Source organism: Hibiscus syriacus, unplaced genomic scaffold, assembly GCF_006381635.1.
Source record: "Hibiscus syriacus cultivar Baekdansim isolate YM2019G1 unplaced genomic scaffold, ASM638163v2 tig00111832_pilon, whole genome shotgun sequence".
Lineage (NCBI taxonomy): Eukaryota > Viridiplantae > Streptophyta > Magnoliopsida > Malvales > Malvaceae > Hibiscus > Hibiscus syriacus.
In genome coordinates this window covers 904348-919092 of record NW_024063190.1, presented here as the reverse complement: position 1 = coordinate 919092, position 14745 = coordinate 904348, and the positions used below count along the sequence as shown (strand labels likewise).

At 37.1% G+C, this 14745-nt stretch overlaps 1 non-coding gene and 2 pseudogenes across 1 annotated transcript; 1 reads left to right on the top strand and 2 right to left on the bottom strand.

Annotated features, from left to right (window-relative positions):
* Positions 1-822: 822 nt before the first annotated feature.
* Positions 823-1615, bottom strand: LOC120171313 (annotated as a pseudogene).
* An 11489-nt stretch (positions 1616-13104) lies between these two features.
* TRNAF-GAA lies at positions 13105-13177 on the top strand. The gene has a single exon. It is a non-coding gene; the product is annotated as a tRNA-Phe (tRNA).
* Positions 13178-13357: 180 nt separating this feature from the next.
* On the bottom strand, positions 13358-14015 carry LOC120171336 (annotated as a pseudogene).
* Between the last annotated feature and the right edge of the window lie 730 nt (positions 14016-14745).

Below are 14745 nucleotides of genomic sequence, written 5' to 3'. Positions count from 1 at the left end.
CCAAAAACAAGCTTGTCTTCGTTAATGGTTCGAGTGCAGCTCCAGATCCGTCTTCAACAGAGTAAGAGTTGTATAACGCCTGGACAAGAGCTAACAACCTTGTGAATTCTTGAATCTTGAATTCCTTTTCCAAAGAGATTATAGTAAGTCTTGTCTATCATTCTACTACTGCTGCAATATGGAAAGATATTGAAGATAGATTTCAACAGTCGAACGGACCGCGTACCTCTCATCTCAAGAAGAAACTCATGAGTTAGCTCAAGGTTCGATGTCTGTTAGCACTTATTACACTCAACCTAAAATCATATGGGATGAATTGGCGTCTGTTATACCATTTTGTTCATGTTTGTAATGCACCTGTGGAGGTGTTCGCAAGATGATAGATGATGGTCAAAGGGAGCAAACAATTAATGCAGTTTTTGATGAGGCTTTTATTTTCAATTTTAAAATTTTATAAGTTAATTTATTAGTATAAAATCATGAATCACAACACTCTCGTTTAGGGTGTTTAAATTTGGATATCGGATCTGATTCGATGTGATTTTAATCCAATCTAAAAAACTAGGTATCCAAATTTATGATCCCAATAAAATATATCTATATCAATTTTAAAATAACCTACAAATAACTATAATAATCTTAGCTTATACTTAAAAAATAAGTAAAAATTCATCTTAACAACTAAGATAAAAAATATTTATTAATTAGACTCATAAATGATATAGTGAATCGAATCTATCTAATAATTTTTCTATTTATAGAGAGAACCAACAAAAACAGGAGTAACTGTTACATAGCCCTGTGATAAAAACCAATGTCTAATCTAAGTCAAATTAACAAAAACCAATGTCTGGAGAAAAGAGAGTAAAAGTCGACGAAAATCTACATTTTCTTCTTCAAATATCCACAATGCGGAAACCTGATCTCCGGCTAAAAAATAAGGCCTCAAATCACTCACCGGAGTTCTTCCCGACGAGTGCAAAGCAGCCCAAAACGGCACAAGCAGCAGCTACGAGGTTCCCTTCCTTCAACAAAGTCTTGAACACGGAGCCAGCCATCTCTCTCGTGATTTTCCTTCCTTCAACCACTAAAGTCCTCTTCGGTTTCCCAAAGAAAGCGAGCAAAACCACAATAGTTATCCACGTGACCAAAGTGGCTGGAACCGCCACAGCCAGCGCCGCAACCATGGAAAGCAACCCGAAAACCGCACCGACAAGGAAGGAAGCATATACGGCAGGCCAACACGAGGAAGGAGATGACGGCTGAGCTTGGACGTATTTGTACCATGACATTATCGATTTCAGGGAATTCCACGGAGAAGATAAAAGGATGGCATAAACCAGCACAAACAGATATACTCATGTTCTCCTTTTGCTCATAATCGTTAGAAACAATGTGTATGACGCCGACGGAGGAGGAGGAAAAAGAGGTGGTGGTGGCGCTGAGGTGGCGGAAGTGGACGGCGGCGATTCTTGTTCCTGCTCCTGTTTCATGTCTTGCTCCTTTGATTCTCTCTTATATCCTTTGGATCTTTGCTTCGCTTTTTTATCTTTTTCCTATGACTGTTCTATTTTGGTTTTAAGTTATGTTGGAGCTTTGGGATTGTTTTCTCGTAGAGTTTACTCTCAGATTTGAGCGACCTAGTTAACGGGAAATACCAAGCGCAGTTAGTATCAAAGGATTTAACTTTCGCACATGGCACTATTTTATTGGACCGTGTCCATACGCGCTTATTGAATGCTGTCACAGTTTTGAAATTCTTTAAGCAAATCTATGTACCCTGTAAGAGACTTCAACATTTACAACTATGGAAAATACTACATTTATGTATTCTTGGTATTTAAATTTTATTTCAATAATTATATTTATCGATCGAAAAATGATATTAATATAAATCACAAAGTTGAAATTAATATAATTAAAAAGAAGCAATAGATTGCTGGGGTTGCCAAGCACTTTCCTCGTCTTATACAGTGTAGACAGACACTTAGCCTATGCTTTGGTCCTCCATTAATGGACTATCCAACCCCACCAACAATTTTCAGTTATGCCTTTTACAGCATTTAACTTGTATTACCCTCGGATGCCCCAATCAACAACTGATTGATCAAATTGCCAGTAGGTGGAACTGGAAGAGCCTGCAGTGAGGAATCGAGTCCGGTTACAGTTAGTTTCTTTACGTTGTTTTTAACTTTTAATCAGAGCTCATGGCTACAAATTGATAAAGACATGCATAACTAAGATCTATCATCAACCACATTCTTCATTCTGATCGAAGTTAGCGTGAAACAAATGATTTTTGTTTCTTATGAATGCTAACCATTGACTGGTGCAGCATGGTGGAGGTCCCAGCCCCAGGGGAAGTAAAGTCTACATATCGGGTTCATTACTTGCTCTGGCTAACAACGTGGACCAAATGCTAAAAGAGCATGACCGTCTCATTCAAGAGTTCGCTCCAAGAAGAGCGAGTCATAGCAAGAAAAAAACTCTATTAAAAAACCTTGCAAACTAAAATTGATTTGACAGCAAAAATCATTATTGCTCGTGTCTTGGTGGTGAAGCTGGGCTAAATTACATAATTGACACCGTTTGTTTTTAATTTTACCTTTCTGACACCGTTTGATTAATATTTCCAGAAGTAGCATCCTTTCTGTTGAGTTGGCAAAGGCGCGTCCCCGGGGACGCGCTTTACCCGTGTTTTCGCTGAGTTGGATGCCACGTGTGAAAGGCGCGTCCCCGGGGACGTGCCTTTGCCATATCAGCAGACACGTGTGGAAAGCGCATCCCCGGGGACGCGCCTTCCATTAAATGTCATAAATGCCCCCATCCGTTTTCCTCCTACCCCTCCTCCTCCCCTATATAAACCCCTCAACCCTCCCTCATTCTTCACACCAAAATCATCTTCTCCTCTCTTATATAACTCAAATTATCCAACTATTTGAGTTTTAAATTTGTTATTAGTGGTAAGAAATTTATTTTTATGTTAGTATTTTTTTAAATAGTTATTATTTTTTATATTAATATTTATGTAAATATTATTTTTTTATTAAAATAATATTTATATAATTATTATTTATTTAGAATTATTAATTTTTTTGCTAATTATATTGTTTTGTCTACAGTTATAATGGAAAACGAAATGCTGTTGCGATTGGATATTGATCATATCTCCAGACATTTTAGCGATATGGTAATATTTTTTATAATTAATGTTAATATTTAAATTTATTTTTATTTTAAAGTTATTATGAATTTATATTAATTTTTATTTTTTATAATATATTATTTAGGATGCTGATCGTATTTTAGAAACTTTTATTAAAAATCCACGTATACCGACACCGAAACGTATTTTGCCATATTTGGCTTCTGCCGGGTTCGGGTATATTGCAACAATTATAGGCGGTTGCAAACTCGAACCTGTCCTAATTTCTGCACTGATTGAGAGGTGGAGGCCCGAGACACACACTTTTCACCTTCCATGTGGAGAGGCAACAATTACATTGGAGGATGTCTCTATGCATCTGGGGCTTCCCGTCGACGGAAATATGATGTGTGGTATGGCGGATGGTGATTGGCAATCAATGTGCATTGATTATCTTGGAGCTGCTCCGCCAGAGTTTAATGGAGGTAGAATAGCTTTATCTTGGTTGAAAGCTAATTTTGAGGTTTTAAATGAAAATGCTTCAGAGGATCAAGCAAAGGCATGTGCTCGGGCATATATTCTACGAATAATTGGAGGAATATTGATGCCCGACAAATCTCGCAACCAGGTGCATTGTATGTGGTTGCGGCATCTGATCGATTTTGATGAAGCTGGAAGATATAGTTGGGGTGCTGCAGTTTTGGCATTTCTCTTTAGAGAAATGTGTCGGGCGACGAATTATAAGAAAACTGCTATCGGTGGATGTCTTCTGCTTCTACAATCATGGGCGTGGTTCCGTATGCCTTTCTTATGCCCGATCGTGAATGAACCATACATATTCCCCTTATTGTTGAGGTAATTTTCGAACTAAATTTTGATTTAAATATTTTCAATTAAATAGGGTGATATTTAGTTTATATTATATTTCATAGGTGGTCGATGAAAAGAAAAGACCATAAAAGTATACCTACTGGGTTAGAGGAAATTCGTTTACTTATTGATACGAAAGCTGGGTCTGAGGTATGTTTTTAAATTTGTTTAATTATTAATATTTTAATTTAAAATGTTAGATATAATTAGAATATTTTATTTATTTGAATTGTATATTTATATTTTAGTTTCAGTGGATACCTTATGCGAGCGATGAAGTGAAAGCTTGCATCCCACCCCACCTTAGTGGGTCATTAGAGGTATGGATATCGGTTATACCTCTTATATGTTATGCTATTATTGAGTGGCGTCCAGTTGATCGTGTGCTCCGCCAGTATGGTTGTACGCAATATATTCCTGGAGCTCCTAGGAATTTAGACGACGTGCATAACATAGATAGACGGGGAAAGAAAGATGTTAACTGGGTGGTGAGACACAGAGATTGGATTGCGCTTTGGGAGAACCGATATACACTGTTGGCCCCTCGACAATATTACGCTGAAACTGGTCATATGGTTACGGATAACTATATGGACTGGTTTAATGAAAATGGGAAGCCGTTTCTACTTTCGGCGGAAGCACGAGGGGTTAACATTCCTAGGCGCCGAGAAAGACGTCAACCGTCTCAATATCATCGTCCCCCGACGCGTGGACGGAGAGAAGGCGCTACCGGTTCTGCATCAGTCCCACCACAACATCCTTATTCGTCGATGCCGCAGGGGTACATGCCCAGCCCTCCACTTCATATGCCAAGCCCACCAGTTTATATGCCATCTCCGCAGGGTTACATTCCGAGCCCGCAGGGTTACATTCCTAGCCCACCAGGTTACATGCCTAGCCCGCCAGGTTACATGCCTAGCCCGCAGGGTTTTATACCATATGAGGTGCATATACGACTATGTTTAATGATCCAGCATATGGTTCATATGCATCTTATTTGGCTGGTGGTGCTTCTCCGCAGACACCTCAATCTCCATCTGGATCACATACATCGATGCCAATGTTTCCACAGTTCCCGGGGAGCGGTGGGATTGTTACTAGCACTCCTCCAGGGTGGTTATTTTATACAGGCCCTTCAGCCCCTTCAGCGTCATCTACACCAAATGAAGAAAATGTTGCTGATGATGATAGTGAAGATGAGGAGACTGAAGAACAAGTTCCACGAAGAAATCCTCCACGAAATAGGCAACCACCGCCATGTGGAACTCATTCGAGAAGACGACATCGGTGATCCAGTTATATTTAATGTTATTTAAATAATTATATTTCAGAATTTTATGTAATTTGGTTATGTTATTTAAATGTTTCATGGTTGTTACATACATATTTTTAATATTATTTTTATTCACATTTAACATTAAATGTTTGATAAATGTTTTTAAAATACAAATTATATTATTCGAAATTTAAAATAAAATAAATAATATTATTCAAATTTAAATTTAAAATATAAATTATAGTATTCAAATTTAACATTAAATTTCAACTTAATATTCCAATTGTATTCGAAATTAAAATTATATTCCAATTATAGTTCACAATACTTAAATTGAAATTAAATTTATCCATACATATGATTTTATCATTAACATATATATTAAAACGTATACATTAAAATCAACTTATGTTGAGTTCATCGATCGACGGAATCAGCCAAGAGGGGGGTGAATTGGCAATTTATTCAATGTCACATTTCAATGCTCATTCCATACAATTTCAATGTCACAATCAACTTATCACTTCACATTTATTCAATTTATCCATAACATTTTATCTAATTTATTCAAACTTCACATAACGTTTTAATTTAAGTTATTCTTAACTTGCTGAACTTTCAAAAGAAGTTAAATTTTGGTTATAATTTACCTGATTTACTGATATATCTAGTGTCCCCCGAGGGACATGAGTGACATAATAGGGCAATGATAACATATTCTCTGATGAAATAATGGAAGGCGCGTCCCCGGGAACGCGCCTTCATGTGAATAGTGAAATAATAGGTACTGATATATCTAGTGTCCCCTAGGGACATGAGTGACATAATAGGGCAATGATAACATATTCTCTGATGAAATAATGGAAGGCGCGCCCCCGGGAACGCGCCTTCATGTGAATAGTGAAATAATAGGTATTGATATATCTAGTGTCCCCGAGGGACATGAGTGACATAATAGGGCAATGATAACATATTCTCTGACGAAATAATGGAAGGCGCGCCCCCGGGAACGCGCCTTCATGTCCCCTGAGAAATAATAGGTAATGATATATCTAGTGTCCCCGAGGGACATGAGTGACATAATAGGGTAATGATAACATATTCTCTGACGAAATAATGGAAGGCGCGCCCCCGGGAACGCGCCTTCATGTGAATAGTACTCCGATTATAGACACTATTATATGCAACGTATTATAAACTTTCAAAACAAACTTCAGTTCACAATCTTTCAAATTCTCAAATTCCCAAACTCTAAATTCTCAAATTCTCTGAAAATGAGTCGTCTTTCTGCTGTTGTTTTGTATGATGGAGAAATTAAGGAAGCTGAAGAGGGGGTTGTTTTTGAGTCAGATCATTATATCCCCTTAACCTTGAAGAGAAACATCACAATTGAGGAGTTAATCACAAAAATTTCGTTAAAGATTCGTGTAGCAGGCCAGAGAAGACTATCTTCACTTCAGTACAGATTTCCTACTGAACTTTTTTCCGCTCACGTATACATCATTTCAGCTTTCAAACGATGATGATGTTTTTATGATGGTTGATGCTCATATGGGGAGTTCACAATCTCTTATTGAAATGTATGCCACTTTTATTGAGGTTCGTGCAACTCGTGGTCTCTCATATTCCTCTCACTTTGACATTGCATATCAAACTGATCAAGTTGATAGCCCGACACAACTGATCTGTAATGATTTCACATCATTAATGGCGGATCCAACGCCATATACCATGCCATCAAGTTCAATAGGAAGGTATTCATCTGCAATTGCTTATGATCTCAACCCACGTGGCTTCACCAATAATCCATATGGCAATCTCTTCTACTTCAAGGGGCAGACATTCATCTGCCAATGTTTTCGACTTACATATGGAAATGCCAACGAGACGACAGTCTATTCACATCCCACATGATACAATGGCCTCAAGTTCAAGGGGAGGACACGCAAGCGGGAACTTATTTTACCTCAACATTGGATTATCGGAGGAACCCTCATCTCTACCAGAAGAACCTCTTCGGGAGCCAGGTGCAGATGGTGCTGAAACGAGATTATTCGTTGAACCTGACTCACCACAGTTTAACGTACATTCTGATGATGACGAGGATGACGTTCCGATAAATACAACACCAGCCGAACTTCCTGCACATATGTATGAGGCTGATTATGATGCAATGTATGAGCTTGAATTTCCAGATCTTCCTGATGTTGGCAACTATGGACTTCAATCATCAGTCAATGACGGTAATTTACATATTGGAATGGAGTTCGCATCGAAGGAGGAAGCAATGATGGCAATAAAGAGTTACAATATTCGTAACTCAGTTCAGTCCCGAGTTGATCGATCTAACACGGAGAAATATGTCTGCTACTGCGTCCAACGTCACAACGGATGTCAATGGATGGTCCGTGTATCAAAGAGGAAGAGGAAGAACAACTTATGGGAACTAACCAGATACAATGGTCCTCATACATGTTGTGCAACAGGTATAAACCAGGATCATCCCAACTTGGACTCCAACATTATTTGTCAAGCAATCATGCCCATTGTGAAGCAAAGCTCTCATATAGCTGTTGCAATGTTGATTTCTGCTATACAGTCACAATATAGGTACACTGTCTCATATAAAAAAGCGTGGTTGGCAATTTTACCGAGTCTTTTGGACTTACCCTCAGTGTATTAATGCAGTCAAGTACTGTAAACCAATTGTCCAAATTGATGGTACTTTCTTGTATGGGAAATACAAGCAAGTTTTATTATTGGCTGTGGTCCAAGATGGAAACTGCAATATTCTTCCTGTTGCGTTTTCCCTCGTTCAAGGAGAAGACACTGAGTCTTGGGCTTTTTTCCTTAAAAATTTACGTTTACATGTTGTCACCAGGGAACGAATATGCATTATTTCAGACCGAGGAGCCGGGATAAAAGCAGCAATGGACTCTTTGGGTACAATGTATAGACCTCCACATGTTCAACATCGTTATTGTGTCCGTCATATTGCTGCAAACTATTACGGAAAATACAAGAAGAACGATGAACGTCAGTTAGTCGTGCGGATGGGTATGTTACTTTTTCCCAATTTTTCTATCAATTTCTTATTACTTATTTATACTTCATATTAACTATTACATATTCCTAATGGCTTAGGTTACGAACTCTTACCTCAAAGGTTTGAGTCGATGCTACAAGAGCTGTTTGGCAAAAATAAGAAGGGGTGCGAGTACATTATGGACATCAGCAAAGAATGTGGACAAATGCATATGACGGGGGTATCGCTATGGTCATATGACAACAAACTTGGCTGAAGCAATAAATTCAACCTTAAAGGGGCGCGTCATTTACCAATCACGGCGTTGGTTAAAACGACTTATTTTCGTTTGGGTCAACTCTTTGCAAAGCTCGTGGACAAGCTCTTACTTGGATGCAAACAGACATATTTACCACCCAAGACTAGTAGTTGATTTACAGAAAAAAGTGGCTACATCAAATGGGATGTTAGTTACAAATTTTTCTCGCACCCGTGAATTGTTTCGTGTAACCGAAATGCCACGTCCGCTGCAAGGGATTGAAGCTAACTCTTTCAGAGTTAATCTGCAAGAGAGGTGGTGCGATTGTGGTTTATTTCAAGCACTCAAATATCCATGCTCTCATGTCATTGCTGCTTGCTCACATTCGCATTTGGACTACAAAAATTATGTTGATCCCGTATACCAACTTTCACAAGTATTCAAGGTATATGAATTTGAGTTTCCGCCCATAGAAAACGAAAGAGACCCAAATGAGATTCAAACTTGGCTTACAATTGTACCAGATCCATTGCTATTGAGGGACTCAAGTCGTCCAAAATCTACTAGAATACATTGTGATATGGATATTCGGGAGAAGTCAACAGAACAAAAACGATGTGGGCATTGTAGAAACATCGGGCACAATAGAAAAAAATGTCCAGCTCTGTTATCATCATATAACCGTTAACTCTTATGTAATTAATATTGTATTTAAATGAATGTTTTTGTTTCTAATAATTTAATGTTATTGCATTTATATAATTTGTCAATGTATATACACCTAAATAATTTTTTTAACTTTTAAATACATAAATATATTTAATATATTTATTTAATATAATAATTAATATTATTAGTTATAATTTTTTTTAAAATATAATAATAATTCCACCTTCTAAGTAGAGAAAAATATTAAATTAAACAAATTAAAAGTTATTAAAAAATTTATGTATACGATGACACATTTCATGTTCTGATTGGATGATTAAATTTATTAAATTAAATTTTCAATAAGACTAATTTTATAAAATATGTAAGTCTTGAAGATTAAATATGTAATTATACTAATTTATTAACTTATGCATCAATATTTTCGTTAAATATTGATATGAGATGACTAGATTGATAACATTTAAATAATTAACTGATAAAATTAATAGATCGATAATCAAAATCAAAAATAATCGAAACTTGATAATTCTTACATTATAATCGAAACATTTTACATAATATATTATTAATTTATAATAATAATAAAAATAAACTATTTATTATAAAACAAAATACGTGTCTGCTGAGTTGGCAAAGGCGCCACACGTGGCATCCAACTCAGCGAAAAACATGGGTAAAGCGCGTCCCCGGGGACGCGCTTTTGCCAACTCAGCAGAAAGGGTGCTACTTCTGGAAATATTGGTCAAACGGTGTCAGAAAGGTAAAATTAAAAGCAAACGGTGTCAGTTATGTAATTTAGCCGTGAAGATGTGGGGCAAATGTCACACCCTAGTTTTTAGGGATTAAATTTAAAGTTTTTTAAATAATTATGCTTAAGCATTAACTTCTAGAAATTCAGTGACTTAGGGCGTATTTTTCCCAGAGTGGGGTTTAAAACCCAATTTCCCTCTCTTTTCCCTCTCGTTTCCCTGTTTCCGAAACCCCAGATCGAGTTTTACCCGTTTTCTCCTCGTTTCAAATAAATATTTGGTGTTGTCTTTGTTTTCTTTCATTTTTTATTGTCGTCCGGTTGGTTGTGTATTACACCTCTTGGCACCCTATTGTTTTTCTCATCATTGTCGTTCATCCGGTGTGTCTATTGTCGCCGGTGTTAGCCTTATCGTAGGAGAGGAAATTTTGGTTTTCGTTAAAAACCCAATTTTCAATCTTCTTTTTCACAAACTGAAACTGGTAAGTATTTCCCTGCACTTTAAAATAATTTTCTGGAATTTATGGTGCGAAAACCTCCGTCGGACGACTCATGTTCCCCTACGCGCCTTCGTGGTGTTCTGGCAATTTAAAATCGACTAAACCATTTGCCCTGGACCGAACCGATCGAAACAATTGACCTACTACCTGACCCGTTGACATTGATCATTGACATTGACTTTGGTTTGTTGAGTTTTTTTAAAAAAAAACTTATATTTTTATGTTTTTAGACGTGAGTCCGATTTTGAAATCTATTTTACCAAATTCTAACCCAAAAACTATGTTTTACATCATTTTTCATTTAAATTCTTAAAATTTTTAAGTAAATTGTGAGGTTTTGAACTCACTTTTGGGTCTAATTTTCTGAAGGAACTCTTACGTTTTCGGATCGCTCTTTAGTAGACCTTGATCAATCCAGACATACTTAGTTTGATTCTGATCATTCATATAGAGATACGCATAAGTATTAAATTAGTGACTTCATAGTATATTTTGTTTAGTGGTTGGCATCCATAGTTATGGAAGAGTATTGTTGTAGGTTCTCGATCCGCATGACCTAGTACTACTGACCATGGGAAGCGTAAAGCTTAACTGATATCGATTATTTTCTATAAATGTGTTCTCTAGACATGTTCAATATTTTTGATGTATTGTGCTATTATGTTATATTGTACTTTCTAAATGCTTGTTTGCAAATTGATTCCATTTATCTGTGAAATTGTTTATTTCTGTATAACATGGCATCATTCATGATCTACTCATTGATGCATTTCTGATTCTGCATGGGATTCCATTCCCTGTCCTGATTCTACATGAGACTTCATTCCCCTTCCTGACATTGCATGGTACTTTGTTCCTCGTCCTGATTCTGCATGGGTACCTCTTAGGAGGATAATGTTGTACCGTATTGATGTTGTATTCTGAATGTTACATCTGATTTTTTTGTTGCATGCATCTTAATAATGCTATAATTATTTTACTTTAGAGGACACATTGGGCTCCATAGTTCATTTTTTAGTTTATGTATTTTCAAATTTCTCAGGACTACGATCGGTATTTGGAGGATCGTTAGTAGCTGTTTTCTTTAGTTATCGTATGGACTTTTTTTAGACTTTTTTTGTTACTTATTTTCTGTTGGTTTTGTTTACAATTTTAAGGGATTATGAGTTTATACGTTTTATTTTCTGGCAATGTATGTTTTGAAATCCGAAGGTTTTAACGTTGGTATAGATTTGGTTATGAAAATGGTTTTTGAGATAAACGTTTAGGTCATGTATAGAGGTTACAACAAAAACAGGTAAACATTTGATGCCCAGAGAGAGAGAATTAATTAGGTCGTAGCTACCATAAATAGAACATTCATATACTGTAGCTTGCTCAAGTTGGCACCTTGGCTGTACTGTCTAGTGTGTGATTAGATAGTATTTAAATGTTTTGTTGATCTAAGAAGGGCATCCGGGAGGATAGGTTAGTTGGGAGAGCTGAAGATTTGAAGATCGCGTGTTTGATCCATGCTCACCGCAGGCTTTTTTTTTTTTCTTTTTTCTTTCTTTCGTTTGGTCATCATCATCATCGATTCCTTCCGGCTCTTCTAAAGCCAATTTACATGAGAGTCGAAGGGGAAGACTGTTAAGCTCCGGCAGGTTGAAGATAGAATGGTGGTGGCCAAAACAAACTGTTAAGTTTCAGGCTTTCAGCACAAACTCTTTGTCCTCCACAAAGGCTAGTAGGCTACCGTGAACTCCAAGAACCCGACCACGAACAGAAGCAAACTAACAAAAGAGTCGGATGTCCGAATCAAAAACTGATCATGTGGAGCTCACCCTGAAAGCTTTTGAGCCGTTTCAACCCCAAGATGTTGATCATGTGGGGTGACTTGAATTGTTTAAAAGTGTTTAGGATAAAGCTTGGATATCTTTTCAGCTGTTTGACGGATATTGGATACAAAGGATTTTTGAATTCCTTGGCAGTATTGGTTTAAATGATGAATGAAAGTTGATGGAGGTTTGTAGGTGATTGTAATTGTGTAAATAATTCAAAACGTGGGTTGCATGAGTTCTAAGTCTGCGGCTGTTGAAGATAGCCGTTTGAAGCGAAACCAATGATTCTTTGGGCTTTCAGTACGCACTGTTTCTTATGAATGCTAACCAATGACTGGTGCAGCATGTTGATGTCCCGGCCTCAGGGGAAGCACAATGTACGTATCGGGTCCATTACTTGCTTTGTCAAACAACATGGATCAAATGCTAAAAGAGCATGTCCGTAAGATCCAAGAGTTTGCTCGAAGAAGAGCTAGGCATGGCGATAAAAAACTCTGTTAATTAACCTTGCAAACTACAATTGACTTGACAGCAAAATTCATTATTGCTCGTCTCTCACAGCCTTATTGCTTGGATTTTGATTTACATGGATCAGAAAATGAATATTAATATAGAGATGTAGGTATCGTTATTTCAATTGATATGCACCATAATCTAGCTCGAATTTGATGGAATAAATAGAACATCCATATATTATAGCATTCTCAGGTCTGCACCTTGGCTGTAGTGTTTGATCAACCAGTACACTGTATTTGTATGTATTTATTTTGTTGCAAAAAACTTTCACCGGCGGGGATAGCTCAGTTGGGAGAGCGTCAGACTGAAGATTTGAAGATCGCATGTTTGATCCACGCTCACCGCATGCTTTTTCCCCCTAATGATGGGTTGCTCGATCCATCCTTTCAGGTTTTTTTTTGTTGGGTGATTCACAAGTCATTTACAGAGAGTTGTACCCCTCTATATATTTTATTGATGATAAAAGATATCATGAAAACAATAATGAACAAAACAATAACAACAATAGATTCCCCTCTATAAGCCCTCAAACCATGCTGACCAAAACGCTAAAACCCACCACCAACCAAGTGGGACATACTACTCCGACTGAATCCGATTTCCGCTCCGACGACGGAGCTGGTACCCCTTCAACCGAATCAGCCGGACCCTCCGCGGACGAGGGAGAAGGAGAAGCAGAAGGAGGCTGTTGCTGGGGCGGCTTGTGCCGTACTGCCATGACCACGACAGTGAGCTTTTGCCCTTTGTTGCAATTATCAGCGTTGCCGGTGATAAAAAAGAAATGACCCGACCGGTCAAACTTGAAGATCGAATCTCCTTCTGCTAAGGACTGAATCGGGTTCTTGGTGTTGCAGGAGAAGTAATTTTCTTTTGTTACCAACAACACCGAGTCTGAGCCTTTCTTGTACTTGAAGACTGCAACAAGATCAACAAGAAAACAACCATAAAGAAAACTGCATCAAATCATCAATTCTTAGCAAAATCATATGAAAAAAATGAGAGATAAATGGATATATGCTTACAGAGAGTGTCATTGACTTGAAATCTCATCCTCTCAGACCAATGATTGTAACTCTCAGAAGGAGTAACAACCCAACCATCTCTACCACCAACGTAGAACTTGTAACCTTGAGTTGAAGAAAACACAGTATCATCACCACCATAAGATACCTTTCAACCGCCATTGCTACCGCAAAAAAAACACCTTAAGAGAAGAAAATCTATATATATATATATATATGACTATGAGAGAGTTGAAGCAGATTGAAGTTTGGGGTTTGATAAGGGATATATATACACACAGAGAGAGAGAGAGAGAATGAGATTGAGGGAGGAAGTTGCCGTTGTAAAAGCATGAAAATGGTGAGTGTTTTGGGGGGAGTTTTATGATGAATGGAGGAGGTTGTTAATGGAATAGCAGAGGCGTTTCATTGGGCGTCGTTATTGCTTGGCTATTTGAGCTCTTACACGTTGCCAACATGCAGGTGATTTAACGGTCATTCAAACTTTAGTTCCTAGCTAGCCCTAGCCAGGTGAGTAATTTGATTGGTTAACAAATATTATATATATTAAAATATAAAAGAAAACAATAAATTTACATTTTTTATTAAAGATAGAATTCAAAAATATCATTAAATTATACTAAAATATTATTTTAATTTTTAAACAATAAAAAATAAATATTAAATTTTGATTATGTTACAAAATGAATGTCATGGAAATATTGAGGGTAGAATTGTTTTGTATCAAAAGAATAAGAATCTATTGAATATTTAAATCTAAAAATTGTGAGTGACAAATGTCTTATTTAACTAATATTTAAATAAAAACACTTAACATCATAATTTTTAGAATCGGATCGGTCAGAGAATCGACTATGCTACCGGTTCACTAGTTCAATCGGTCGAACCGGTC